Genomic DNA, 27,825 nt, shown 5'->3' with positions numbered 1-27,825 from the left:
TTGCTGAGACTTGTTTTGTGGTCTAATAAATGGTCTATCCTGGAGAGTGTTTCATGTTCACAAGAGAATAATGTATATTCTACTGCTCTTGGATTGAAAGTTTTATATATGTCTGCTAGGTCATTTGGTATAAAGTGCAGTTCAAATCCAATATTTCTTCATTAATTTTCTATCTGGTTGGTCTATCCATTGTTGAAAGTGGGGCTATTGGTGTCCCCTATTATTGCATTGCTATCTATTTCTCCCTTCATATTTGGTAATGTTCAATTTATATATTTAGGTGCTCAGATACTGGGTACGAGAAAGTTTACAATTGTTGTTTCTCTTGATCAGTTGACTCGTTTATCATTAAATAATGACCTTTTTCTTTTGTAATGATTTTTTGCTTGAATTCTATTTTATCTGATAAAAGTATAACCATTCCTTCTCTCTTTTGTTTACCAGTTGCAAAGAATATCTTCTTCCATTTATTCACTTTCAGCCTATGGGCGTCCTTAAAGCTAAAATGGGCCTCTTATTGGCAACATATAGTTGAATCTTGTTTTTTTATTCATTAAGCCAGTATGTCTTTTGATTAAAAGTTTAATCCATTTACATTCAAGGTTAGTATTGATAGGTAAGAACTTAACTGCTGTCATTTTGTTGTTTTCTGGTTGTTTTGTAGATCCTTTGTTCCCTTCCTTCACGTTTGTCTTCCTTTGTGAATTGGTGATTTTCTATACTGCTAAGCTTTTATTCCTTTCTCTTTCCCCTTTGTGTATCTGCTGTAGTTTTGCTTTTTTTTGTTGTTTTTGGTTATTTTTTTTTTTTTTGCTTTGTGGTTAACATGGGCCTTATGCAAAATATCTTACAGTTATAATAGACTACTTTTAACTGATAATGACTTAACATTGGTCACTTACAAATACTCTAGACTTTTACCCTTCCCTCCATTATTTATAATTTTGTGGTCAGAATTTACAGCTTCTTATATTGTATATTCCTGCACAATTTATTGTAGGTATATTTTTAATTATTCCAACTTTTAACCTTCACATTAGAAGTTTAAAAGGTTTACACACCACAATTACATTAATGGAATATTCTGAATTTGACTATGTATTTACCTCTACTAGTGAGTTTTATACTTTCATGTTTTCATGATGATATGTTTTCATTGTTTACAGCTGAAGAACTCCCTTAAGCATTTCTCGTAAGGTAGGTCTAGTGGTGATAAATTTCCTCAGCTTTTGCTTTTCTGAAAAACACTTCATTTCACCATCATTTCTGAAGAACAGACTTGTGGTTATACTATTGTTGGCTGCCAGGTTTTTTTTTTTTCTTTGATTACTTTGAATATGTCATGCCATTGTCTCTGGCCTGCAACTTTTCTGCTTAGAAATCCACTGATAGTCTTGGGCTGAGCACAGAAGCTCACACCTGTAATCCTAGCACTTTGGGAGGCCAAGGCAGGAAGATCACCTGAGGTTGGGAGTTCAAGACCAGCCCAGCCAACATGGCAAAACCCTGTCTTTACTAAAAATATAAAGATTAGTCAGGTGTGATGGTGCACACCTATAATCCCAGTTACTCTGGAAGCTGAGGCAGGAAAATCACTTGAACCCGGGAGGCAAAGTTTGCAGTCAACCAAGATAACACCACTGCATTCCAGCCTAGGCAACAGACTGAGACTCCATCTCAGAAAACAAAACAAAACAAACAGAGAGAGAAAGAGAGAGACAGAGAAAGAAAGAGATAGAGGGAGAGAGAAAGAAAGAAAGAAAGAAAGAGAGAAAGGTCCACTTATAGTCTAATGAAGATTCTCTTGTATGCCCTTTGACACTTTTCTCTTGATGCTTTTGAAATTCTCTCTGTCTTTGACTTTGACATTTTTATTATACTGTGCCTTGGTGAGGACCTCTTTGATTGATCCTGTTTTGGAACCTTTGAGTTTCATCAATCTGGATGTCAATATCTTTCCTAAGGGTTGGGAAATTCTCAGCATTATTTTATTAATTTTTTTGTGTCTTTCTTCATCTCTTCTCCGTCTGGAACTCCCTTGTGCAAAAATTTGCTCACTTAAGGATGTCCTATAAGTTCTGTAGACTTTCTTCACTTTGTTCCATTATTTTTCTTTTTTCCCCTTCAACTAGGTTACTTCAAAAGACCTATTTTTCAAGCTCAGAGAGTCTTTCTTCTACTTGATCTAGTCTTCTGTTGAAGCTCTTAGTTGTAATTTTTATTTCACTGAGTTCTTCAGCTCCAAGAATGCTATTAATATTTACTTGTTTTTTAAGATATCTATCTCTGTTGAATTCCTCATTCAGATCATGGATTGTTTTCCTAATTTTATTGAATTGTCTATCTGTACTCTTATGTATCTCACCAAGTTTCCTAGAGATTATTTGAATTCCTTTCCAGGCAACTCAGAATTTTCATTTCTTTGGTGCCAGTTACTGGAGAATTATTGTGTTCCTTTGGTGGCATCATGTTTTCTTGCTTTCTCATGGTTTTTGTGTTCCTGTGCTGATATCTGCACATCTGATAGAATAGTCATCTATTCCAAATTTATAGTGGCTTTCACAGGGAAAGACTCTGAATGGGTTTACTCTCTGAAACACAGGTGATGCAGCTCTTCCACCAAGCTAAGGACTGTGACTCTGAGGCACTCCCCAGTAGCTAAGGCCCAGGAGGACAAGAGTGTAGCTGTAACTCTGATCTTGGGAACAAGGGTGTAGCCCTGGCATGGCTCCAAGGAAGACGGGGTGTTCAAGATGCTTGCTTTCTGGAGAGTGGCAACTTGGGCACCAGGAGAGGGGGCGCTGTGTAGTGGTGCCTCTGAACCCTGAAGTGATGGGACACAGAAGTAACCCAGGCTCTGCAAGGCCAGGTGCGGTGGCAACAAGGACCCAGGAATGACAGGACACAGCAGTGGCTTGGGCTCCGGGGAAGAGGAAGCAGTGCAACAATGGCTCCGTGCCCCAGGGAGGCATAGCACCTCAGTAATTTGACTCTAGAGGGCTGATCCAGATCCAGCAAGAAGGGGTGCTGTGGCTTTTTGGTCCAGAGCATGTGGTGGCACAACTCAAACAAGTTTTTGTCTTCCTAGGAGGCAGGGTGCCACATCAGCTCAGGTACCTGGAGGGACAGATACTCTGCTGGGCCAGGGCCCCAGTTCCCCAGTTCCTCAAAGGGTAGGGTTTCACTTTGGCTTAGGCACTGGGGGGTACAGCTGCTCCAATTGAACACGTTTTTAGAAGAATAATGGGCTGAAGAAGAGTCTATCAAGGAGAGGAAGAAGTGAAATTTGAAATAACTGGGAATAAAAGTAAGAAGGGTGGGGATTTAGAGTGATGTAAACAAGAAAGCTGACTGAGGTGCATGATGCTCATCCCCAACCCCAACAAAAAAGAACCAAAATAAATACTCACCTATGTCTTGACTAGAGTGCCTAAGGGAGTACTGGAGTACAGCAAGGGTGTGGTGGCAACCCTGTGAAGCATGGAAACTCAGGGCAGCCACATACAGAAGGGAAGGAAATGCCGTGCCTCTCTGCCACCCTATCCCCCAGTTAGGATCAGCTCAAAACTAGAAGGGGCTTCTCCTTGTGGGAAAAAAAGTAAGCAAGAGACCCCTAAACTCTGGTTCCCAGCGGGTCAGGGTACCAGCTTGGTTCAGGCAGTGAGGGGTATGGCTCTGCCTTTCTGGTGTGGCTTCTCCATTGGACCAGTGCACTTGATCCCCAAAGGGCAAAGCATTGTGTGAGCTTAGGCACAGGGGATGAGGCTGATCCCCTAGGCTGAAGTTCCAGTTCCCTCAGTGTGGGGCATCAGGTTGGTTCTGGTGTCCAGGGAATGTGGCTGCTCCACTGGACCCAGGCTCCAAGTAGCCAGGATGTTGCAGCCACTGGGACGGGAGAGATGAATTGCCTCCTAGGCAGCTTGTTCCCAGTCAGTACGGAGCTACAGCAGCTTGGCTGGGGTACAACATGCTACCATGTATGCGAGCATGCTGCAACGATGGTAGAGCCTCAGGGATGTAGTGGCTATGGGGCCCTGGAGCAGTACACATCCTAACAGTGGCTCTAGTTTCAAGATGGTGCAGCACAGTAACAGCTTGGGCCATGGGGGGCAGGGCACAAGTGAGAGCCTTCTCTGGAGTAGCACAGCTGTGTGAACTCCAAGCATCTCCCAAAGCTGGGCTCAGGGCCTGTGAGGATTTCAGGATTCTCCAGTATCCAAAACTGCAGGTATACACAGCAGTGACAGAGGCCTCCAGGGGCCTCCTGCTTATCTTCCAGCAGAGAGACGCCCCTTCTGTTTCTGAGCTGCTCCTGACTGGGGGATAGGATGCCAGAGGCAAGGCATTTTCTTCCCTTCTCTATGTGGCTGCCCTGAGTTTCTATGCTTCCCAGGGTTTCCACCACTCTCTTGCTGTACTCCAGCACTCTCTTTTAGTCACTCTAGTTAAGATGTAGTTGTATGTTTGTTGTTTTGGTTCTTTTTTTGTTAGGGGGCATGAGCATTAGGCACTTCTAGTCAGCTGTCTTGTTGACATCACCCTAAATCCACACTTCTTACTTCTATTGCCACTGCTTTCAAATTATCTCTCCCTCCCCTTGATGGACTCTTCAGCCCAATACTCTTCTGATCAAATGTGGTGGGGGTATCACTTGTCAGCTCTTCAAGTTACACAGGTGGTGCACCCCCGTGAACCAATTGCTTGGGGCTCATGCTCAGTGTGGCTGCTTAAAAAAGAAATTGTGTTCCATGAATCAGCAGCATTGGCTTCACCTGGGAGCTTATTAGAGACTCAGAATCTCAAGACTCTACCCAGACCTATTGAATTAGAATTTGCATTTTAACCAGATCCCCACGTAATTAGCATACACGGTGAAGTCTGAAAGCACTGCTCTGCATGGATTTGAGCCCAAGTTTTCAGGACAAACACACACTAGGCACAAAGGCGATTATCAAGCTACTCAGGTAATGCAGACTGGAATTAGCTGCCACTTATACTTGAGCCAGGCGACTGGAGGAGAGGATGCCTGAGAACATGTCATCAATTTAGAACATCATCTGGCGATAACCCAGTGAATGCCAAATTGTCTCTTTCTCTGTATTGATATAATTACCAACATGAGGAAATGCAGGTTCTTTCTTCGGATAAAGTAACCTTGTTATTTATCAGCCTGTGCTAGCTCCACTTCTGATTAGCAATTTATTCTGGGTGTTATTGACTGACCCCATTTGGCCCCTGTTATTTATTTTATTCCCACCAGCCACAGCTATTTAGCTCCCAGGATGATGGAACATAGATGGCTTTACGTATATTTGCATTTTCTGTACATTTTTATATTTTTCTTGCCTGCTCTATAGACAGAACATACTCAGGGACCCTGACTTCTTGTTTAACTCTTCACAATATCTAGTAAAGAAGCACTTACTGGAGAAGGTAATGGATGTCATTGAGTGGTGTCAGGAACCATTCTTAGCACTGTTCATCTCAATTCTCTATTTCATGAACCAGAAACAAAATTGTTTTAAAGCCACACTGGGACACACTCAGTTCCACAGAACTGTGCACTAAGTCTATGCTATAAGTCAATCATAAAAAGCAGATGCTCTCATATGCTTATAAATCATTTTTCCAAAGTTCATTTCAAAGCCATTTATTGGAACTTCAAGTGTGTATTTTCCTAATATGATTCCTTCAGTGGTAGCTCTGTTCCCAAGGTAGACCCTCGGAGTGGGAAGCCATATTCTTATAATGTTACTAATTAACTATGACCATGAAATATTAAATCCAGATGGGTTTTTATTCAACCTGATGCTTAAGGTTGAATGTTGGTGCCTAAGGGAGAGTTTGAATCAAAAGACTATTTGGTAGGAACAGAAGATATTGCAGATCCTGGCTTTTGTATATTTGTTAGAGCTTTAAAATGGATAGCATTGATTCTTTATGGTGTTTTTAAATTAAAACTTCTGATTTTTCTTTTTCTCACAAAATATGTAACTTTGCCTCAATTCTTATACTTATTTCCCACAAGTGTCATCGTTCTATGGCTCACAGATAAAAAAGAGGGAGAAAAAATAGAAGAAAGAGAGAAAGAAAAATGCAAGTGATCCTAAGTTTAGTAAGTCTGGTATTAGATGGAATTTAAAACATTGTGTATATACATGAGTGAAGGAACGCATATACAGTAGGTTCAAAATAATTGCATTTTAGACCTGGAAGGGACCACAGTCATAGTTGCCACATGTTGTCTTGAGGCAGCATTTTTCTAATGGCAGTGCTTTTGCCCCATAGGGGACAGTTCTGGTTTCTACAGCTGGTGAGGAAGTACTACTGGCCTCTTGTGTGTAGGGCCAGGGATGGTGCTAAATATCCTACAAGACCTTACGCAGGTGGTCTCACTTGCTGCCCAAACTGTTCTTCTCTGTCCTTCTTTACTCACCCTGCTCTCCCCTAGCATCCTCCCTATTCAAACACACCAGGCCTGCTCCCTCAGGGACTGTGCACTTGCTATTTCCAATGCCTTTTCTCCCAGATCCAAATGCCTTGAACCCTCATCTCCATCAACCTTTGCTTAAGTATCCCCTTTCTGTAAGACCTTCCATGATCATCTTGTTTAAACTACAACTTTCCACTCTCACTTCAGCACTTCTTATCCTTGTTTCTTATTTTATTTTTTTTATAACGCTGATAATTTTTGTCTGTATGTTCACTGCTATATCCTTAGGACCTAGAATAATAGGTGCTTAATACATATTTGATACATGAATGAATAAAACAAGTGAAGGACAGTGAAAGATAGAGTATAATTAAATGTTAAACGATGTGAAATTGAAAACATATGTAATGGGAGTTTTACAATGAATACATTTTATATCTCTATTTTAAAACCTTGATACATTTTGCTACCTTTTAGGTATGTACTTCTATAGTCACAGTGACCTTATTTTCAAAAACAAAGATTAGTAAGCACAGAAGAGAAATATATTGAAAAACTCATTGTTCAACGGGTTTAAAGTTTCAGTTGTGCTATATGGGTAAGTTCTAGAAATCTGTAAAATCTACTGCCTATAATTAACCATATAATATTGTACACTTCAAAACTTGTTAAGAGGGTAAGTCTCATATTAAGTCCTTCTACAGAAAGAGAGGAAGGAAGGAAGGAAAAAAAGGAAGGAAGGAAAAAAAGGAAGGAAGGAAGGAAGGAGGGAAGGAGAAAAGGAAAAGGAAAAGCAAAAGGAAAAGGAAAGGGGAAAGGGAAAGGAAGAAAGGAAGGCAGGAAAAAGAAAAAAGAAAAAGAAAGGGAGGGAGGGAGAAAAAAGGAAAGAAGGAAAAGAGAGTAAAGGGGAGAAAGAAAAGGAAAGAAAGGAGGAAGAAAAAAAAGAAAGAAGGAAGGGAAAGGGAAAGGGAGAAAGGAAGGAAGGAAAAAGAAAAAAGAAAAGAAAGGGAGGGAGGGAGAAAAAAGGAAAGAAGGAAAAGAGAGTAAAGGGGAGAAAGAAAGAAAAGGAAAGAAGGAGGAAGAAAGAAAAAAGGAAGGAAAAAAAGAAAGAGAGAGAAAGGGAAGAAAGAAAAGAAAGGGGAGAAAGAAAGGAGAGAGAAAGGAAGGGAGGAAGACAGAGGGAAGGAGAAAGGGAAGGAGGGAGGGAGGGACCTCTGTTTTTGGTGTCCCAATAAAGGGAGATATTGAATATGTCTTACCTTGATTGTGGTGATAGTATCATGAGTGTTTTTACATGTTCAGTCACTAAATTGTACATATTAAATATCTATAATTATTTCTTTATCAATTATAGCTCAATAAAGCTTTTTAAAAAAGAAAAAAGTGGAATATATTATCTTTAGAGAAACTAAGCTGTGAAAACAAGTAGTAAAAACAACATACCCTTAGTACTTTACTAAAGAAAGTCAGTGTTGGGAGGAACAAGAAAAGGAAGAGTTCCTTCCAACCTGGACATTATTCTCTGTGTATTTTTGTTCAACCCTAAAAACAAAAAGAGTTCCCATATACCTACTGAAAAAAACGAGAGAGAGAAAAAGATGAAGAGAAAGAGGACAGCTGAAATCCCATGCATGGCTGGAAAAGAAAAATGATCCTCAAGACCCAATAAGTCATTTTGATTAGGATATGACCACAGGGTTTTGGCACCTCCTAGAGTTACTTGAAATACTAGAGTTCCACATCTTCCTCCAAAAGAGATTTTGACTCAAGTAATTAATTGCAGATGACTTACAAAAAACATTTTAATAAATCTAGGAGAAAATCATGATTAGTGTATCAATAGTGACTAGTGAATAATCATCAATTTGTACCTATTCTTAAGCATTTATCTCAGCCTTGCTCTAATACACATCTTATTTAAATAGATTTTAAAATAGCACATTTATATTCAGCCCCTTGAGTATAAAGCCATGCTGAGTGTGCCTGAGGAGGACGTAGAGGTTGGGGCCACACAGCCCTCTGATCTTGGAGCCACTATTTCCCTTGTGACCTCCTACCAGCACTGCATTCAAAATGCCTAGAGGAAAGAGGCAGCCATCTGTGGAAACCCACAACTGCAACTAAGTGACCTTATCACATTTCTGCGAAGGGGATTTGTGGAATTAAGGAAAACTTCACGGAAGAAGTAGAATTCCAGATAGTGGAGGGTTGGGTAGGTAGAAAAGAGTGAGCATGGGATTCTAGGTGAATAAAGGAAATTCTCAGTAGACAAATACAAAGACAAGCCCTCTATTTTGTCAGTGGCAAAGCCCTCCACTCAGGCCTCTCAAGGAATGTGAAGAAAATTGTGTGCCACAAGGGAAGTCCACAGAGGCCCAGTGACAGCTGTTGTCTTGAGGGTATTACATTCCACAGGGCTAGAGTTGGGGGACAGATTATGGTCAACAGCCCTGACATTTTCTTCATTTAACTTTGCTCACAGAAACAGGCCTGCCTCAAATTGTCAGGGCCTATGGCAAGCTCATACACCGTATGTCTAAATTATAAATCAAGCAAATAAACTACTAAATACAATGTGCTCTTTTCTCCTACCTTAACAAATATATTCTTTCAAATGACCTGGATGTCCAAATTCCAAATTACTAGAATTTGCACCAGAATGTGGCCTCAGAACATGGCATCTAGAGGAGAGCCAATGCCAGCCTCTGACCCAACTACTGTCCTTTTTTTTCCCCAAACTCAGCTCTATTCTACACCTCTATCCTATATAAATATTGTTTCTAAACTGCTTCAGAATTTTGGAAGGCCTAGAGTTTCATGTAATTGATTAATCACTTTCAAAACAACTTCTAAGCAGTAAGAATCCCAGTGGAAAAAGCTTTTGAAAGAGGCACTGGTCAATTTTCTGATGTTTGCTTTTCATTTGAAAAACTACCTTGATCAAACGATCAAGGTTAACCACATCCATGATAAATCATGTTGATATCATCTTCCTGAATAATGTGGCATGTTGATGAGGAGAGGACTTTTCTTCCTCCACATATCCCAGACTGCATATCCAGACTCCATCCACAGCAGCCATCTGACTACCCCTCAGGCCAAGGAGTATGTACATCAGTGGCCCAGGCTTCCTTTTGAAGAAAAGGCCCACAGAAGAAGATCATGGAGATTCTGGAAGTAGGCTCAGAGCCATTCGGGCTAAGACAATTCCAAAGTCCTGGGTACCTGGGGCATGGTCTTCAAAGGGTGCTGCAGGCTCCTGGCGAGCACTTAGGGAAAAGCAGGCCCAGATACAAGCTGACAGGGGCTGGGCACGGTGGCTCACGCCTGTAATCCCAGCACTTTGGGAGGCTGAGGCGGGCAGATCACGAGATCAAGAGATCGAGACAATCCTGGCCAACATGGTGAAACCCCATCTCTACCAAAAATACAAAAATTAGCCAGGCATGGTGGTGCACAACTGTAGTCCCAGCTACTCAGGATGCTGAGGCAGGAGAATCGCTTGAACCCGGGACACGGAGGTTTCAGTGAGCCGATATGGCACCACTGCACTCCAGCCTGGCGACAGAACAAGACTCCATCTCAAAAAAAAAAATGCTGAAGGGGAGCTGAAGCATGGGCCCATGGCAAGCCTGCTTTTGTCTGCGTGAAGCAGAAATATTTGCCCCAGGAATTTTCTCGAGTCTCCCGATGCTCTCAAAGAAACAGGTGGGAAAATCAATGTTTATACATCTCTCAAAAAAATAGCACTAGGCCTCTTAGTGATTTTGAAGACATCCATCCCATCAGTATCTCAAAAAAAAAAAAAAAAAATTGGAAGAGAAGGGACAATTCTTTCTTACAGAAGAATTCCATCTACTACACGTAGATAATACTCCATCCAGGAAGTGGAGCTTAAAACCCTTCCCACCTTGAACGTGAGCTGGACTCAGGGATTTGCCTCCAAAGAATAGACTATGAAAGGGAAAAATAATAACTTCACAGTGGAGAAACCTGAAAAACACTACCTTAACCCAATGATCAAGGTTAACCTATCGGTGATAAATCATGTCAATAACATGTCCCTTTCACTTGACAGATTATTGGTTAGGAACTTCTTCTCTCACTCATAACTCCAGTCTAACTGTGAGAAAAACATAAAACAAATCCAAAATGCAGAATACCTACAAAATACCTGACCAGCCCTCTTCAAGACTGTCAAGAAACTGTGTGAGAAACTGTCACACACCAGAGATTATGAAGACATGAAAACGAAATGCAACATGATATCCTGGATTCACTCATGGCACAGAAAAGGGACATTAATGTGGAAATTTGTGAAAAACAAAAAAATATCGAGTTTAGTTAATAATAGCACTACAACAATGTTGGTTTGTTAGATTTGACAAATGTATCATGGTAAGGAAAGATATTAACAATGGGAAAAACTGGGTGAAGAATATTTGGGAACACCTGTATTTTCTTTGAAACTTTTCTGTGAATCTAGCACTATTCTGAAATAAAAATGTATTTAAAAAAAAAAGTTCATCCACAGCCTCAAAGAATTATAGTACATCTATCATTCTGTCTCGGTCTGGCCCGCATTCATTCGATGAAACAATGGGATGGCATTTCCCAGGTCTGGAGTTCTGATGTGGGGCTCTTTTTAATGAGATCTCAAAGATGCCAATTCTCACAGTCAAAATCAGTCTGATCCCAGAGGGGCACATTAGTAACAGCTCCTCAGAACATCAAGATGTGTCTGTATGAATTCCAAAGAACATAAATAAGGCTTAGAAGAAGAGAAAGGGAAATTACTTGTGGCATGTTTACAACTTGGAACAGCATAATATGCAAAATAAATGACATAAATAAAACTCCTGTAATAAACTTAAGGAGAAATTCCAAAAGAGACCACAGAGACTATAGTGCTCTGGGGTAGAGCATTCAGCTGTAAAACCTCCTTCTATCAAGCACACAGTAGGCATTCCACAAAACTGACCAAAAATGAAATTAATTGCAACATGCACGATCACCTGAATCTAACGTTAAAAAGGAAATGTTGGAAATTGTCATTAAACTCAATAGATCAACTATTTTTAGGGAAAGCATTCAGTTTATCATGGGAAAGTAGCACAGCACCTAGATCTTGCTATATACTAGGTTCCATTCACTCAAAGTTCCAGAAAAAAAAAATGTTGAGCTCATACACATAAACTTGTTGAACATTATAGTGAATAAAACACATGACTTCAAGTATCCTCTGTAGTTATAAATTTGCTCCAGGCAACAATAGGAGGTCTTTCCTAATTAATTTATGTATCCTTCAATCAGCCCCACTATGTTTTAGGGGAGCAAAGGCATGTAAAAGGAATTGCACCATAGCTGTTCCAAATAAAATGTAGGAAATTTTCCAGTTTCTCCTCCAAAAGAAGCTTTTGCTCCTCTCATTGAGATTATTACTGTTGAGAAGTTATTTTGAAAGTCATCAATTAATTATATGAAACTCTAGTTCTTCAAAAACTGGCAGCAATTTAGAAACACTATTTACATAGGATTAACTACTTTTGAATAAATTTTTCAGCATCCATCTGGGACATAATCGTTCAACTTTCCTTTGTCAGATCACCAAAGCAAGAGAAAATTTACATCACTGAGCACAGTCTAGGTGCTAGGAATGACACGTGCTTATTTTATTAATTTCCCCCAACCCCTGTAATCAGGTGTTATCCTCCTTTTACACACAAAGAAGCTTAGGTCTGAGATAAGGTCACACTCCTGACAGTGCTAGATAAGGGATTTGAGCTCAGCATCGTCTCCTATCATAGCTCATATTGCCTTTAAAAAAACATTGGGGAGGAGGAGGCAAGAGAGATCAAGCCTACTGTAGACAAAATTTTGAAGTACCTGCAGCTTCTATTTATCTGGCCCTACTCTGAGCTCCTGCTTTGCCCTTCTTCTTTCCTCTCTGAATCCAAACTTTCTCGTCACAGACGTCATCCCTACAGATATATAATAACCTCAGTTGCAATTAACAGAAATTCCATCTCAAAGCACCTTAGATAATACAAGAGGTTTTTTTTAAGATCAATTACTAGAAAATACAGATGTAGGGCAGGTTTTGAACCAGTCTCTATCTTGGGCTCAAGCAATAGGACTGAGGCTTGTTTTGTCCCTAAATTTCTTTTTTCCATATTCTCAGTGGTGCCTCCATTCTCAGAGTGGATTTTCCCAATGCAGCTCCCATGGATGAATACTTCCTAATTGGCATTCAGTGGAACCGAGGTTTTTTTCTTTCTGGCTTCATTAAAAATAAATTTAAAAAGTAATGAGTCTCATTTACACTCATTCATATATTTATTCATTTATTCAACAAATATTTATAAGCATATATAATGAGCCAACTGCAGTTCTAAAGGCTAAAGATAGAGTAGTACACAAGCAGACCTCTGCCCAGTAAAGTTTTAATTATTACAAGGAAGACAGAATCAAGTGAATAAATATATACTTTAATTTTAGGCACATACTGAGTAAGAATAATAAAGGAGGGTAAGGAAAGAGAGAAAATGAGATATGTATACATGTGTTTAATATGTGTATGTATATATATTAATCAATTGATGATTGGTAGTACAGATGGAGCACAGATTAGCAAGGTAATCTACAGGTCTTTGATACTTTCCCCCAACTTTTTACACTCTGGAGCCAGAATTTCTTAAGTATTTTACAAGACAAGAGCCCTGGTTAATTCATCCAAATTGGTGACTATGTTTCTAATGTATGCCATCTCTCATCAATAGGTAATGACTGACAGAATAAGGATATAGTCTGTGATTGTGAAGCCACTTGAAGCTTAGCAGAAAATAGGGAAGTTGTTTTCAGTGTTTGCTATGAAATGCAGAAGGGAGGAGGGTTATCCTTTCTCCAGGCATTTAGCAATTTTATTCTAGACCACACTTTGAGAAAATGTTGAACTCAGCAAACTTTTCTTATAGCAAGTTATTTCTGTGCCAAAAAAAAAAAAAAAAAAAAAAGGAAATTGGGATGAGTAACTAAATATATGAAGCAAACATGAAGAGATCTGAAAGGAGACATAGACTGCAGCACGATAATTATAAGGGATTAAATACCTCACTTTCAACAATAGGCGAATCATCTAGGCAAAATTCAATAAGGAGGCTGGGCATGGTGGCTCATGCTTGTAATCCCAGCACTTTGTGGGGCTGAAGTGGGTGGATCACATGAGGTCAGGAGTTTGAGACCAGCCTGGCCAACATGAAGAAACCTCATTTCTACTAAAAATAGAAAATTAGCCAGGTATGGTGGCGCATCTGTAATCCCAGTTACTCAAGAGGCTGAAGCAGGAGAATCGCTTGAACCTGGGAAGCAGAGGTTGCAATGAGCCAAGATCGCGCCACTGCACTCCAGCCTAGGTGACAGAGTAAGACTCTGTCTCAAAAAAAAATAAATTCAGTAAGGAAACATTGGACTTGAACTACACTTTAGACCAAATGGACCTAACAGACATATACAGAACATTCCATTTAACAACAATAGAATGCATATTCTTTTCAAGTGCACTGGGAACATTATCCACGATAGACGATATGTTAGGTCACAAAACAGGTCTAAACAAATTTAGGAAGATCAAAATAATATCAAACTTTTTTTCTGATCACAATGGTATGAAACTAGAAATCAATAACAAGAGGAATTAAGAAAAATTATGAGATGCAGCAAAAGCAGCTTCAAGAGGGAAGTTTATAGTAATAAAGACCTACATCAAAAAAGAAAACAAAAATCCCAAATAAGCAACCTAACTTTATACCTCAAGGAACCTGGGGGTGGGGAGGACATGCTAAGCCCAATATTAATAGCCCAATATTAACAGATAAAACAAAGATCAGAGCAGAAATAAATGAAATACAGAATAGAAAAACAGTAGAAAAGATGAATGAAACTAAGGGTTGGTTTTTTGAAAAGCTGAACAAAATTGACAAATCCTTAGCTGGACTAAGGAAAAATGACAGAAGACTCAAATAAATAAAATCAGAAATGAAAGAGGAAACATTATAACTGATAACACAAACATATAAAGGATCATAAGAGACTACTATGAACAACTACATGCCAACAAATTGGACAACCTGGAAGAAATGGATAAATTCCTAGAATCATAAACCTACCAAGGCTGAATTACAAAGAAATAGAAAATCTGAACAAATCAAAGCAAGTAAGGAGATTAAATTAGTGATTAAAATCTCCCATCAAAGAAAATCCCAGGACCAGATGGCTTCATGGATAAATTCCACCTATCATTTAAAGAATGAATATCAATCATTTTCAAATTCTTTCAAAAAAATTGAAGAGGAGAGGATACTTCCAAACTCATTTTATGAGGCCTGCATTACCTTGCTAACAAAGCTGGACAAAGACACTCCATGAAAACTACAAGCCAATATCCCTGATGAACATAGATGCAAAAATCCTCAACAGAATACTATAAAACTGTATTCCACAATCCTTCAAAATGATTTAAAAAGATTCAAAATAATCCTTCATTCACCATGATCAAGTGGGATTTACCCCTGGGATTCAAGGATGATTCAACATACACAAATCAATAAATGTGATTCACTATATTAACAGAATGAAGGCCAAAAACCATAGGATCATCTCAATAGTTGCCAAAAAAAAAACAGCATTTGACAAAATTCAACGTTCTTTCATAATCAAGAACTCTCAAAAATTACGTATAGAAGGAATATTCTTCAACACAATAAAGGTCACATAAGACAAGCCCACGGCTAACATTATACTCAGTAGTGAAAAGTTGAAGGCGTTGCCTCTAAGATCAAGGATAAGACAAAGATGCCTATTTTCACCCCTTCTATTCAGCATAGTACTGAAAGTTCTAGCAGCCAGAGCAATTAGGCAAAAGAAAAGAAATGAAAGACATTCAAATAGGAAAGAAAGAAGTGATTGTCTCTGTTGATGGCCTGTTCTTAGAAAACTCTAAAGACTTCACACACACACACACACACATATACGCAAAGGTGGAACTACCATAGCTTTGTAATATATTTAGGAATGTATTACAAAGCCAAATTGTATTTTTAGTAATTTATTCCTTTACTGAATAAAGGAATTCAGTAAAATGTCAAGATAAACAATCAACTTATAAAAATCAGTAGCATTTTTACATAACAACAAACTATCTGAAAAAGAAATTAAGAAAATAATCTCATTTACAATAGCATCAAAAAATTAAATACTTATAAGTAAATTTAACAAAGGAGGTTAAAGATCTGTATACTGAAAAGTATAAAACATTGATAAAAGAAATTGAAGAAGACACAAATAAATGGAAAGATATCCCAGGTTCATGGATTAGAAGAATTAATATTGCTAAAATGCCCATACTACCCAAGCAAGCTACAAATTCAATGAAATCACTATCAAAATTTCAATAACATTATTCACAAAAATAGATCCAAACATTTATAAAATTTATATGGAACCACAAAAAGCCCCAAATAACCAAAGCCATTTTAAGCAAAAGAACAAAGCTGGAAGCATCACACTACCAGATTTCAAAATATATTACAAAGCTATTATAGTCAAAACAACATGGCACTGGCATAAAAACAGACACACTAACCAATGGATTAGGATGGAGAGCCCAGAAATAGCCCTGCACATTTATGATCAATTGATTTTTTATACACATACCAAGAACACATGGTGGGGAAAGGACAGTCTTTAATTAATAGTATCAAGAAAACTGTATATCCATAGGCAGAAGAGTGAAAATAGGCCTTTATCTTACCTCTTATATAAGAATTAAAATGGATTAAAAACTTAAATGTAAGACTTGAAACTGTAGAACTACTAGAAGAAAACATAGGTGAAAGCTCCATAACATTGGTCTTGGCAGTGATTTGTTAGGTAAGACCCCAAAACACAGGCAATGAAAGCAAAAATAGACAAACTGGATTTGATCAAACTAAAAATGGAAACAACACAGCACAACAAAGGAAACCACTGACAGAAGGAAGAAACAACTCACAAATTGGGGAAAATATTTGCAAATCATCTATTGAATTAGGGGCTAATACCCCAAATAAACAAGGAACTCAAACTACTCAATAAAAGGAAAACAAAAAATCCTATAAAAGATGTGCAAAGGACCAGAATAGGCGTTAAACAAAAGAAGATATACAAATGGCCAACAGATACATAAAGAATGCTCAACATCTTTAATCATCAGAGAAATGCAAATTAAAACAATGAGATATCAACTCAAACCTGTTAGACTATTACCAAAAAAAAAAAGATTAGTGTTGGAGAAGATGAGAAGAAAAAGGAACACTTACACACTGCCAGTGGTATTATAAATTAATACAGCCTCTTTGAAAAACAGTGGGAAAGTTTCTCAAAAAAACTAAAAGTAAAATTACCATACAATACAGCAATCCCACTTCTGGGTATATATCCAAAGGAACTGACATCAGTATGTCAAAGAGATGTCTGCACCCTCATATTCATTGTAGCCTTATTCACAACAGCCAAGACATGTAAACTACGAAATTGCATATCAACAGATGAATGGAGTTTTTAAACATAGTGTGTATACAGTGATATACTATTCGGCTTTAAAGAGCAGGAAATTCTGTCATTTGCAACAACATGGATGAACCTAGAAGACATTATACTAAGTGAAATAAGCCAGGCACAGAGAGACAAATACCATATCATCTCATTTATTTGTAGAATCTAGGAAAAGTCAAACTCAGAGAAGTACAGAGAAAAATGGCAGTTCCCAGAAGCTGGGGGATAGGGGATAGAGGGAGAAAGGGGAGACAATGGTCAATGGGCACAAACTTTCAGTAGGCAAGACGAATAAGTTCTGGTGACCTGTTGCACAGAATGATGACTATAGTAAATAATGATGTAGATTTCAAAGCTGCTAAAAGAGAATTTTCTATGTTCTCACCAAAAAGAAATGTTAAATATTTGAGGTGATGGATATGTGAATTAGCCTAATTGATCATTCCACTAAGTATACATGTGGAATCACACTGTACTCCGTAAATCTGTAAATCCACCCTATACTCTATAACATCACAGTATACTCCATAAATATACACAATTATTATCTGTCAATTAAAAAGAAAATAAAACATAAGAAAAAACACAGAGTCGCTGTCATTTATACATCTAAAAAATAAAAAAAAAAGGAAGAAATTGGGCTGAGATAGTAAAGTGGCAATACAGCCAGGATGCCAAAAAGTCCAAATTCTGTCTTGGCCCAGTAAGTATTGCCCTATATCCTCACCACCATCTGCATCCCTCCACCTGCCTCCAACTTTGTGGTTTTCTATGGGAGATATATATATATACACACACACACATAGGACAATGAGAACTGGGAAATAAGACTCCACTTTACCATTTGCCAGAAGCACATCACCTGCAAACCAGAGTTTCCCGGTAAATTGGGACAAGAGTCCTTGACATGAGCTTAAGACCTCAGTGTGGTCTTTTCCTTTCAGCCACCAAGTTAAATGTGATGAGAACTCCCAAATACAAAAATGTGTTTTTGAGAAGAACCTGGCTACCTCGCCATCAAGAAGGGGAAGAAAAAACAGGTCTGAGCCAAGTTCTTATCCTAGTCATTGTTTAGATGGAGGAAGCAGCAGGGAGAGCCATATTCATGAGTGGGACTTCTCCCACTAGAAAATGTGGCCCCCATGAGTGTCTTGAAATCTGACCAGGCTATTTCAGTATAATTTCCTCTTGGAAAGGGAAATACATTAGTACCAGGCATTTTCTCCAAGGCTGGGAAGCTGTTTCTTCCTAGAAGGAGCTGTCTAACTTCTTCACCCTTTATAAAGTAACAGTAGTGGTTACGTTTACCTTACAGGGTCATTGAGAAAATTATTTTTATTTATTTATACCTTATGATTTTTTCAGAAAGGAGTTAAGACAGCTGACATGAATATGTAAGAATATAAGATGATACAAGAAATGGGACGAAGGAAAGACAGAAAAAAAACAAGACAGGATATAAAATGGAATTCAGAATGAAGCTAACATATTTCATCCCATAGAGACATAAAAATATGCTACAGGTAAGCCACAAATGCAAAAACTGTCAACAGTAAGTGGCTTAACAGGCAAAAGAGTGCCTCATAAGGTATTAAGCACTACTCAATTGTCATTTGTTTTTGTGGGAAAGCCCAGCCTTTGAAATCATGCCGATTGTATGTGACCACTGGCTCTGTAGTTTACTTTTACATCCTCTCAGAACTTTGAATTTTCTCATCTATACAAAGAAGAAAATAAATCCTACTTTGCAGGGTTGTGGAGATATGAAGTATCTTATGTTTGGTTGGCAACCGCAGAATGTCATCTTCCTTCCCCTCTCTTTCCTCACTTCAGTATCTCCTTTCCCTTTATTTCAGATGGTAAACACTCCTGTGAGAAACTCTTGCAGTTCACTAAATTGACCTTTATTTTTCATCTTTTTTTAATAAAAACTATCAGCAGCAATATAATACCCATATCAGCTTCAAAAGGTTGCATACAACAACTGTATTTGCTAAAAAACAAAACAAAACAAAAAAAAACCACCTTTTTTTTTGAAGGTGTCAACAATAACAAAACAGAAAAGTAGCTTTAAAAAGTTGCCCTGAAACACTCTGAGCCATTAATGTCATATGCAATATAGCAGAGTTGGTTTCTTGACAGAAGGTTAATTAGTTCTCTCCCATAGGATGGCATTGCCATAATTAAACCAATAACAACAAGGAAAAAACACCTCTGGGCAATTTAAGACATTCTGACAATAATGAGAAATGGCAACAGGCGCTATGTACCAAGGCTATTTTCTAGTTGCTGTTGTTTAATCACCATTGGCACAAGAAAGCAAGTCCTCCCATGCCAGATAATGTCTGTCCCTGAGAGAGACCTATTTTCAAGAGAAGGTAGGTATTTCTGCGTTATACTAGACCTTCCTTTACAATCGCCTGGTAAATGAAAGCAAGAAGCTCCAAATGTGGATGAAACATTGTTTCTATCAAAAGTAGTACCATATATCATTTCCCCTGGTAATGACATGATTCACAGCATCTCTTCTGTGACCTAATTATAGTCAAATTCATGCATATTCATATCTAGCCTTGGACAGGGAGGGGTGGAGAGGAACCTCTATGCATTAGGAGACCACCTGCATGGGCAGATTCCCCTAATGAAAGCACTAAACAAGATTTTTAAATTTTTTATTTTTAATTATTATGGATACATAAAAGCTGTACATATTTATGGGGTACATGTGATATTTTGATGCAAGCATATGATGAGTAATGATTAAATCAAGGCAATAGGGGTATTCATCACCACAAGCATTTGTCATTTATTTGTGTTAGGAAGATTCCAATTTCACTCTTTTAGCACTAAGCAAGATTGATGCAAATGCAACAATGTTCTGAGCATTCATGACATCCACTGCAATGTCTAGAGGGCACATTTTTCTCTCCTTCATTCAGGCATGATGGGTACACAGTTCCCTTGAGGACACTTGGCTCAAAATCCTGGAGAGGGTCTGGGGAAGAAGTATTAGGCAGCCTGGACTCATTGTGATATCCTTAGAAAGGGTTTGAAAGTTCAAGATTCAAAGAAAAAAAGCAACATGTGTGATCACACATATCTCTACCCCATCACCAAAGAAACATAAAAACAGACACATGCCCTTTGAATCCAATATTTTGAAATGAGGAGGAAGGATGTAAACTCCAAAGGCATAAAAAGAAGTAAATGTTGTATATGTTAGTGGTAATATAGTCCTCCACCTGGTTTACATTGAAGAGTCCATTGGGCTGAGGGTGACCAATGGAGTCCTTGATTCAAACACCACTGTCTTCAAGGATCAGCCGAACATCTGGGGGCTTATGGCTCAAAGCAACCATAAAAAACAGAACCAGACAAAGATGGCTCCTCAGAATACGTTCAAGCTTCTCATAGTCTTTAGTCTGAGCTCCAGCACTCTCTCTCGCTAAGCCTTGGCATGACTTTAGAAGGTCACTGGTACTAACAGCTCCTAGGACTATACCTCAAAAGAAACCTGGGTTCTGACTATGCAGGACCAAATAAAGAGTTGTGATTTAACTAAAACTTCATTCCAAGAGAATTTGAATGCCTGTCTTTCTTTCCAGAAGCAATTCTGAATCCTCCCTGTCAATTCCCTAGTCTTAGCCCTGTTTTCAGAGTAGCACATGAACCAGTGTTTTCCAAACAAATAAAGGACTCTGCTTAAAGGAAGCAAGTATATAAATGGTTATACTTTCTTCAACGATCCAGGACATTTGCAGACATAATCAATGGGCTTTGTAATCAGGCATGCTTGGAACATATCTTTAGTGTCACTGGGGGTGCCAATGTTACTCCCATATGGTTCCTTACATATGACATTCAAAAAAGTTCACCTGCTTGGAAATAGTTCATAAGAATCTTTATTGAAATGTGATTCAAGGCAAGCTGTCAGAATGCTTCTACAAAGCTTCAGAGTACTGAGGCAATTAAAATGCACCCTTAGCTAACCTTGGATAATTTACTAGAAATTTCAGTTATTATGCAATCAAGAGCATGAATTACTAAATTCAAGACTCTCTAAGGGATACTACAAACCATCACTGACCTCAAGCAGATTAAAATCTAGGTGAAAAAGTGAGTGTAGGCTAGGCACAGTGGCTTATCCCTGTAATCCCAGCACTTTGGGAGGCCAAGGTGGGCGGATCACTTCAGGCCAGGAGTTCAAGACTAGCCTAGCTAACATCGTGAATCCCCATCTCTACTAAAAATACAAAAATTAGCCAGATGTGGTGGTGCATGCCTGTAGTCCTAGCTACTCAGAAGGCTAAGGCAGGAGAATTGCTTGAACCTGGGAGGCAGAGGTTGCAGTGAGCTGGGATTCCACCACTGCACTCTAGCCTGGGCAACAGAGCAAGACTCTACATCAAAAAAAAAAAAAAAAGTGAGTGTATTAGTCCATTTTTACACTGCTCTAAAGATACTACCTGAGACACGGTAATTTATTTTAAAAGGAGGTTTAATTACCTATAGTTCCACGTGGCTGAGGAGGCCTCAGGAAACTTACAGTCATGGCAGAAAACAAAGGGGAAGCACGGCACATCTCACATGGCGGCAGGAGAGACAGAGAGCAAAGAGGGACCCGCCAAACACTTTTAAAACCATCATCTCTCATGAGAACTCACTCACTATCATGAGAACAGTATGGGGGAAACCGTCCCCATGATCCAATCACCTCCCACAAGGTCCCTGCCTTGACATGTGGGGATTAAAATTCGTGGAGATTACAATTGGAGATGAGATTTGAGTGGGGACACAGCGCCAAACCATTTGTGAGGGTTGCAAAACAGCCTCAGTACAAAGCAGAATGTGATTGATGCCACAGGATACTGTGAATACAAGTCTCAGTCTTGTCCAGACATAGAAAAACAGAAATCAAACAAAACCCAGAGACTTATTATTCCATTCTTAAATAACACTAACCTCCTTCTACACAGAAAAAATATATATATTTTCTTATTCTTCATGGATTGGGTTCTAATCAATACTCATTTTAAATCAACAATTCATTGTGTGGTCTAATGCTATCACTGTCTTAAGTAGCCACAGCTATAAATTCACCAAGATGATTAGGCCAGTAAGAATAGGAATGAGATATTCCGGTGGCATCATACACCCAGAAGACAAAGCAAGTCCTCAAGACAGAAAGTGTTTGACATTATAGGACTTTCAATCTTAATATCTTTTATTTAACTGACAGGACTCATGGGAGAAATGCCAGACCTTCTAAATGGAAAGTTCATTGATCGACTCTAACCTCAATGTTTGAAAATACATAACATCAACATAAAAAAAACCTATTTTGGGCCTAACCAAAGACCATTTAAAACTCAACTGAGTACTTAATAAGCATTTATTGGTTACTGAAAAAATAAAATTGCTACTCACATAATACATTTTTATCATTCAGGTTTCCCACAGCCAATTATTATTTATTCTCCAAAATAGCATGGCACATATAAACTAACACATTACATATGGGGAAGGGTATGGATTCCATTATCTTGACTAAGTGACTAAGGTGTATTCCACATGCTGACAAAAGCTGAATTCTTGGAATGTGTATGTCTCAATCTATGTGCGGAGCCCTACCAAGTTATAATTAGAGTGCCATTGGTGCCACTACATCTGTACTAACTTAAAATCACTACCAAGGAACATTTAAATACTAAGTCCTCTTCTATTCTTCCACTTTCTGCGTTCTCACTTTTTACCCTAACAAAGTAACTCATTCATGCCTCAAAATGTGATCAGGATGCATGGATGATTATAGACCATGGGTAGGTCCCTTTTTATTAAGTTGAGATATAAAAATTAGGTCATATTTTTTAACTATTCTAATTAAATGATTCCAAGCTTCCTTATCAAGGATGAGTAACTTTCTTTCCCTTCCTCTGATAAGTCCAACACCTCAGAGTGGACCCAGCAGGGAATCAGTCCTCATGATATCTCATGGAGAAAACCACAAAATCAGTCTTAGCATCCACCATGTATAGGGCCAAAGTTTCTGCTGTTGTCATATCCAGAACCATTACGTGGTGTTGTTGAAAATAAGTGATCTAGCAGCTCAGCAGAATTGTGTCCAAAATTGGTGGGTTCTTGGTCTCACTGACTTCAACAATGAAGCCGCGGACCCTCGCGGTGAGTGTTACAGTTCTTAATTAAAGACGGCGTGTCTGGAGTTTGTTCATTCTGATGTTCGGACATGTTTGGAGTTTCTTCCTTCTGGTGGGTTTGCGGTCTCGCTGGCCCAGGAATGAAGCTGCAGACCTTTGCAGTGAGTGTTACAGCTCATAAAGGCAGTGCAGACCCAAAGAGTAAGCAGCAGCAAAATTTATTGCAAAGAGCGAAAGAACAAAGCTCCCATGGTGTGCAAGGAGACCCCAGCAGGTTGCCACTACTGGCTGGGGTGGAAGGACACCCCATGAGGTTGCCACTGCTGGCTCAGGCAGCCTGCTTTTATTCCCTCATCTGGCCCCACCCACATCCTGCTGATTGGTCCATTTTACAGAGAGCTGATTGGTCTGTTTTACAGGGAGCTGATTGGTCTGTTTTGACAGGGTGCTGATTGGTGCATTTACAATCCCTGAGCAAGACACAAAAGTTCTCCAAGTCTCCACTACTTTAACTAGACACAGAGCACTGATTGGTGTGTTTACAAACCTTGAGCTAGACACAGGATGCTGATTGGTGTATTTACAATCCCTTAGCTAGACATAAAGGTTCTCCAAGTCCCCACCAGATTAGCTGGATACAGAGTGCTGATTGGTGCATTTACAAACCTTGAGCTAGACACAGAGTGCTGATTGGTGTATTTACAATCCCTTAGCTAGACATAAAGTTCTCCAAGTCCCCACTAGATTAGCTAGACACAGAACACTGATTGGTGCATTTACAAACCTTGAGCTAGACACAGGGTGCTGATTAGTGTGTTTACAAACCTTGACATGGAGGGCTGCAGGTCTGGATCCCTCTCCCACAGGGAGGCAGCTGAGGCCCTGCGAGAATTCAAGCGCAGCGCCAGCGGGTTGACACTGCTGGGGGACCCAGTGCACGCTCCGCAGCTGCTGGCCCTGGTGCTAAACCCCTCACTGCCTGGGGCCAGTGGCGCCAGCCGGCAGCTCCAAGTGTAGGGCCCGCGGAGCCCATGCCCACCCGGAACTCGCACTGGCCTGCAAGCGCCAGGAGCACGGCAGGCAGCCTGGGTTCCCGCTGGCGCCTCTCACTCCACTCCTCCCTACAAGCAGAGGGAGCAGGCTCCAGCCTGGGCGAGCCCAGAGAGGGGCTCCCATAGTGCAGCAGCGGGCTGAAGGGCTCCTCAAGCGTGGCCAGAGTGGGCGCCGAGGCCGAGGAAGCCCCGAGAGCCAGCAAGGGCTGCTAGCATGCTGTCACCTCTCAGAATCATTGTCCACTGCTGGGAAACATGCAATGAACTAGGCATGTCCCTCCCTCCACTGACACTGGCATTCTAACAGCTTGCTTCAGTTCTATGTACTGAATAAAGAGTTAGAGGAACTGTGGCCATATCAGCATATGCCCACCTGCACTAGACTCAGTGTGTGCTGCTTGGACCCACCTATTCCCCCTCAGCCTTAGACAGGTCTTTTATACCTAGGCCACAGAAGCCCTAGCAATGGCTCAAGGTGTTCCCAAAGAAGAAAGCTGAGACTTCTGTTGTCACTGGTGCTACTGCCACCATTGCCACTATATTGACCAGTGGACCCTCAATCCACAACTGACAAGGAGAACCGTGCACTGGCTGGCTGGACCCACAGAGGCCTTGGCTTCCCCAGCTGTTTCCTAGAGTGACCAGTTACACAACCCAGAAGTGCAAGGGGTATGGGTGGTTCTGAGCTGCCTCTTCATGCAGCCTCTACAAAGACATCCCAGTGGCTGAGTAGTCAGCTGGGCATGGTATGAAGCTGTAGTCCATGCAGTAACATGAGCCCCACTGTATTTTCTCTCCCTCCTCTGTCTCGCCTCTTTTTTCTTCCTCACTCTTGCTTCCCTGGAATAGTACTCCCTCCATAAAGTACAGAAAAGCACATTAGCTTTTGCCTCGGGCTGTTTCCTAGTGAACCTAGGCTAACACTGCATCTCTGTTATTAAAATGAAGAGCCCCAGATTTCCAGTAAATGGAGAAAATTCGTATTGCAACTCTATTTATTCTGTATCATTGTAGCCTGGACTCCCAATGCTACTGCAGTTAGTTACACCATACTTTCAGTACACAGACATACATACATAGACACACACACACACACACACACACACAGTCACATTATCACCAAGAACACACCACACCCCAACCCCAGGGCCAGAAGAGCTAGGACAGAGGAGCTTCAATCATTAACCATACTGTGTTCAGATGTCCCCTCCCCACCGACCCCATGACATTGGTGTCACTTTTGAGAGTAGTGGAGAAAGCATCTCCCTACTCTAATCTCAAGAGCCACCTTATTTCCTGTCTTAAAAAGCAGTGATACTTATTTCAGGGAAAACCCCAGAGTATTCTATGAGGATGAGGGAATCATAAGTATTCAGAAGTCTGTTTCAACTGAACAATTAAAACTCCTTATATGGCTCCCCATTTCCTTGTGTGTCACCATAGAGCATCACAAGACAGATCATGACAAGGAGATATCATTCTTCCCTCATTATTGTTTTGCCAGGACAAGGCCTACTGGAGGACTTCTTAAATTTAGCTATTTGAATGGAAAAAATTTCTCACCAAAACCATTCAGACCAAAACCATATATATATATGGTGGCTCACACCTATAATCCCAGCACTTTGGGAGGCTGAGGCAGGTGGATCACCTGAGGTCAAGAGTTCAAGACCAGCCTGGCCAACATGGTGAAACCTATCTCTACTAAAAATACAAAAATTAGCTGGGCATGGTGGTGTATGCCTGTAATCCCAGCTACTTGGGAGGCAGAGACAGGAGAATCACTTGAATCTGGGAGGCGGAGGTTGCTGGAGTTGTCCAGCCTGGGCAACAAGAGCAAAACTCTGTCTCGAAAAAAAAAAAAAAAAGATCCCTCTGAATACATGTGAATCTAGTCTGAATAAAACCATTAAGTGGGGAAGACAGCAACAGAAATGGTTATATATTAGCTAGTAAATACACTTGCATAGATTCATTGGCAGAAAGCCTAGTCCTAAAGTAATTGGCTGTTATTTGACAACTTTTGGCCAATGTACATTGAGCATTTACTAAATGCCAGGCACTGTACCATGTGCTGGGGAAAGGAGGAGCAAAAATTCATGCCTCTTTCCAGGAGAGAGACACACTGGAAAATTGGGCTTGTTTTGTCTGTTTGGTTATTATTAATTTTTTTTCTAAAATTCTATATTTTTAATAAGTAAATATTGAAACAAATTTATATCATTGTATATGATTCTGAGTGCATTTTGGATAGTCATAAGAACATATAAATGCCTTTTCACACAGTTATAATGTGCACAAAATATTTTTCAATAAATATTATGTCACATATATCATGTAATTCCCTGAACTTATATGTTAAAATTTCAGTAATTGTATGTAACAGTAATTTTATCTGTTTTTCTGTTTCAATATATCTTATGAAGGTGACAATCTCCTACCAGAGACAATGGCTCATTGGGTTATTGTTCCTTTTTTTAATATATGTTTTGTTTTGTTTTGTGTTTTCAGATGGAATCTCACTCTGTTGCCCAGGCTGGAGTGCAGTGGTATAACCATAGCTCACTGCAGCCTTGACTTTCTGGGCTCAAGCTATCCTCCTGCCTCAGTCTTCCAAGCTAGGATTACAGTTAAGCACCACCATGCCTGGCTAATTTTTTAAATTTTTGTCAAGATGGGATCTCACTCTCTTGCCCAGGCTGGTCTTGAACTCCTGGGTTCAAGCTATCCTCCTTCCTTGGCCCCCCAAAGTGCTAGGATTATAGGCATGAGCCACTAGGCCTGGCCTCTTTTTAATGTATTAATCAGTATACCTCATCGCTATGGGCATTTTTAAATAATAATTCTTTTTCATTTTTGGAATATATTCCTCAAAGTGTGTGTGTAACTTTTATTACACCATGGCGGATGACTGCTCAGAAGACTAGAACAATAGAGAGCCTCTAACAAAGCAATTAATGGGCATGTGTCCCTTTAGCCTATTGGGTTGGATCAGTTATAATTATTGGTAATTCAAGTTGCTTTCATTTTCATTTCCTCAATTTCAAGGCTACGTATTTCTTCCATGTGATGTTTCATTTACTACATTTCCTCTATGTAAACCATCTGTTCAAATCCTTTGAGAGTTAGAAGTGAGTTTGTATGAGAAATAAGAGGAGACAAGGAGAGGCCTAGGATATGGTTGGGCTTATGGGGTTCTGACAGCCAAGGATAAGGCTGCCTTCCATGCGACCCATGTCCCAAGAGGAAGTAGAAGAAATCAAAGGAATTCTATGCCAGCCAGCCCTACTTCCGCACAGAAAGCCAAGACCTACACCCAACAAAGGGAAATTCCCCAACCTTTTTGCCAGTTCACAAATCATAGAATAATCTGTGGGAGCTGGCATTTTTGAAGGCCTTTTTAAGCATGCCTCACGGCTCCTGAATAAATCTGACCATCCCCACTTTGCAAAGGAAGGAGCTGAGTCACAGAGGGTTGGCTGACTGACTCTGCAGGGAGAGCCCTTTAGTGGGAGAGCTGGAGGCAGGAGCCAAAGTGCGTGAATTCTTGTACTGGGCTCGGGGAGATGGAGCTGCTCTGCCTCTTTATTGTGTC

This window comes from Pongo pygmaeus, chromosome 4 (assembly GCF_028885625.2).
Source record: "Pongo pygmaeus isolate AG05252 chromosome 4, NHGRI_mPonPyg2-v2.0_pri, whole genome shotgun sequence".
Classification (NCBI taxonomy): domain Eukaryota; kingdom Metazoa; phylum Chordata; class Mammalia; order Primates; family Hominidae; genus Pongo; species Pongo pygmaeus.
The sequence above is the reverse complement of the archived record's forward strand: the minus strand, read 5'-3'. Positions refer to the sequence as shown.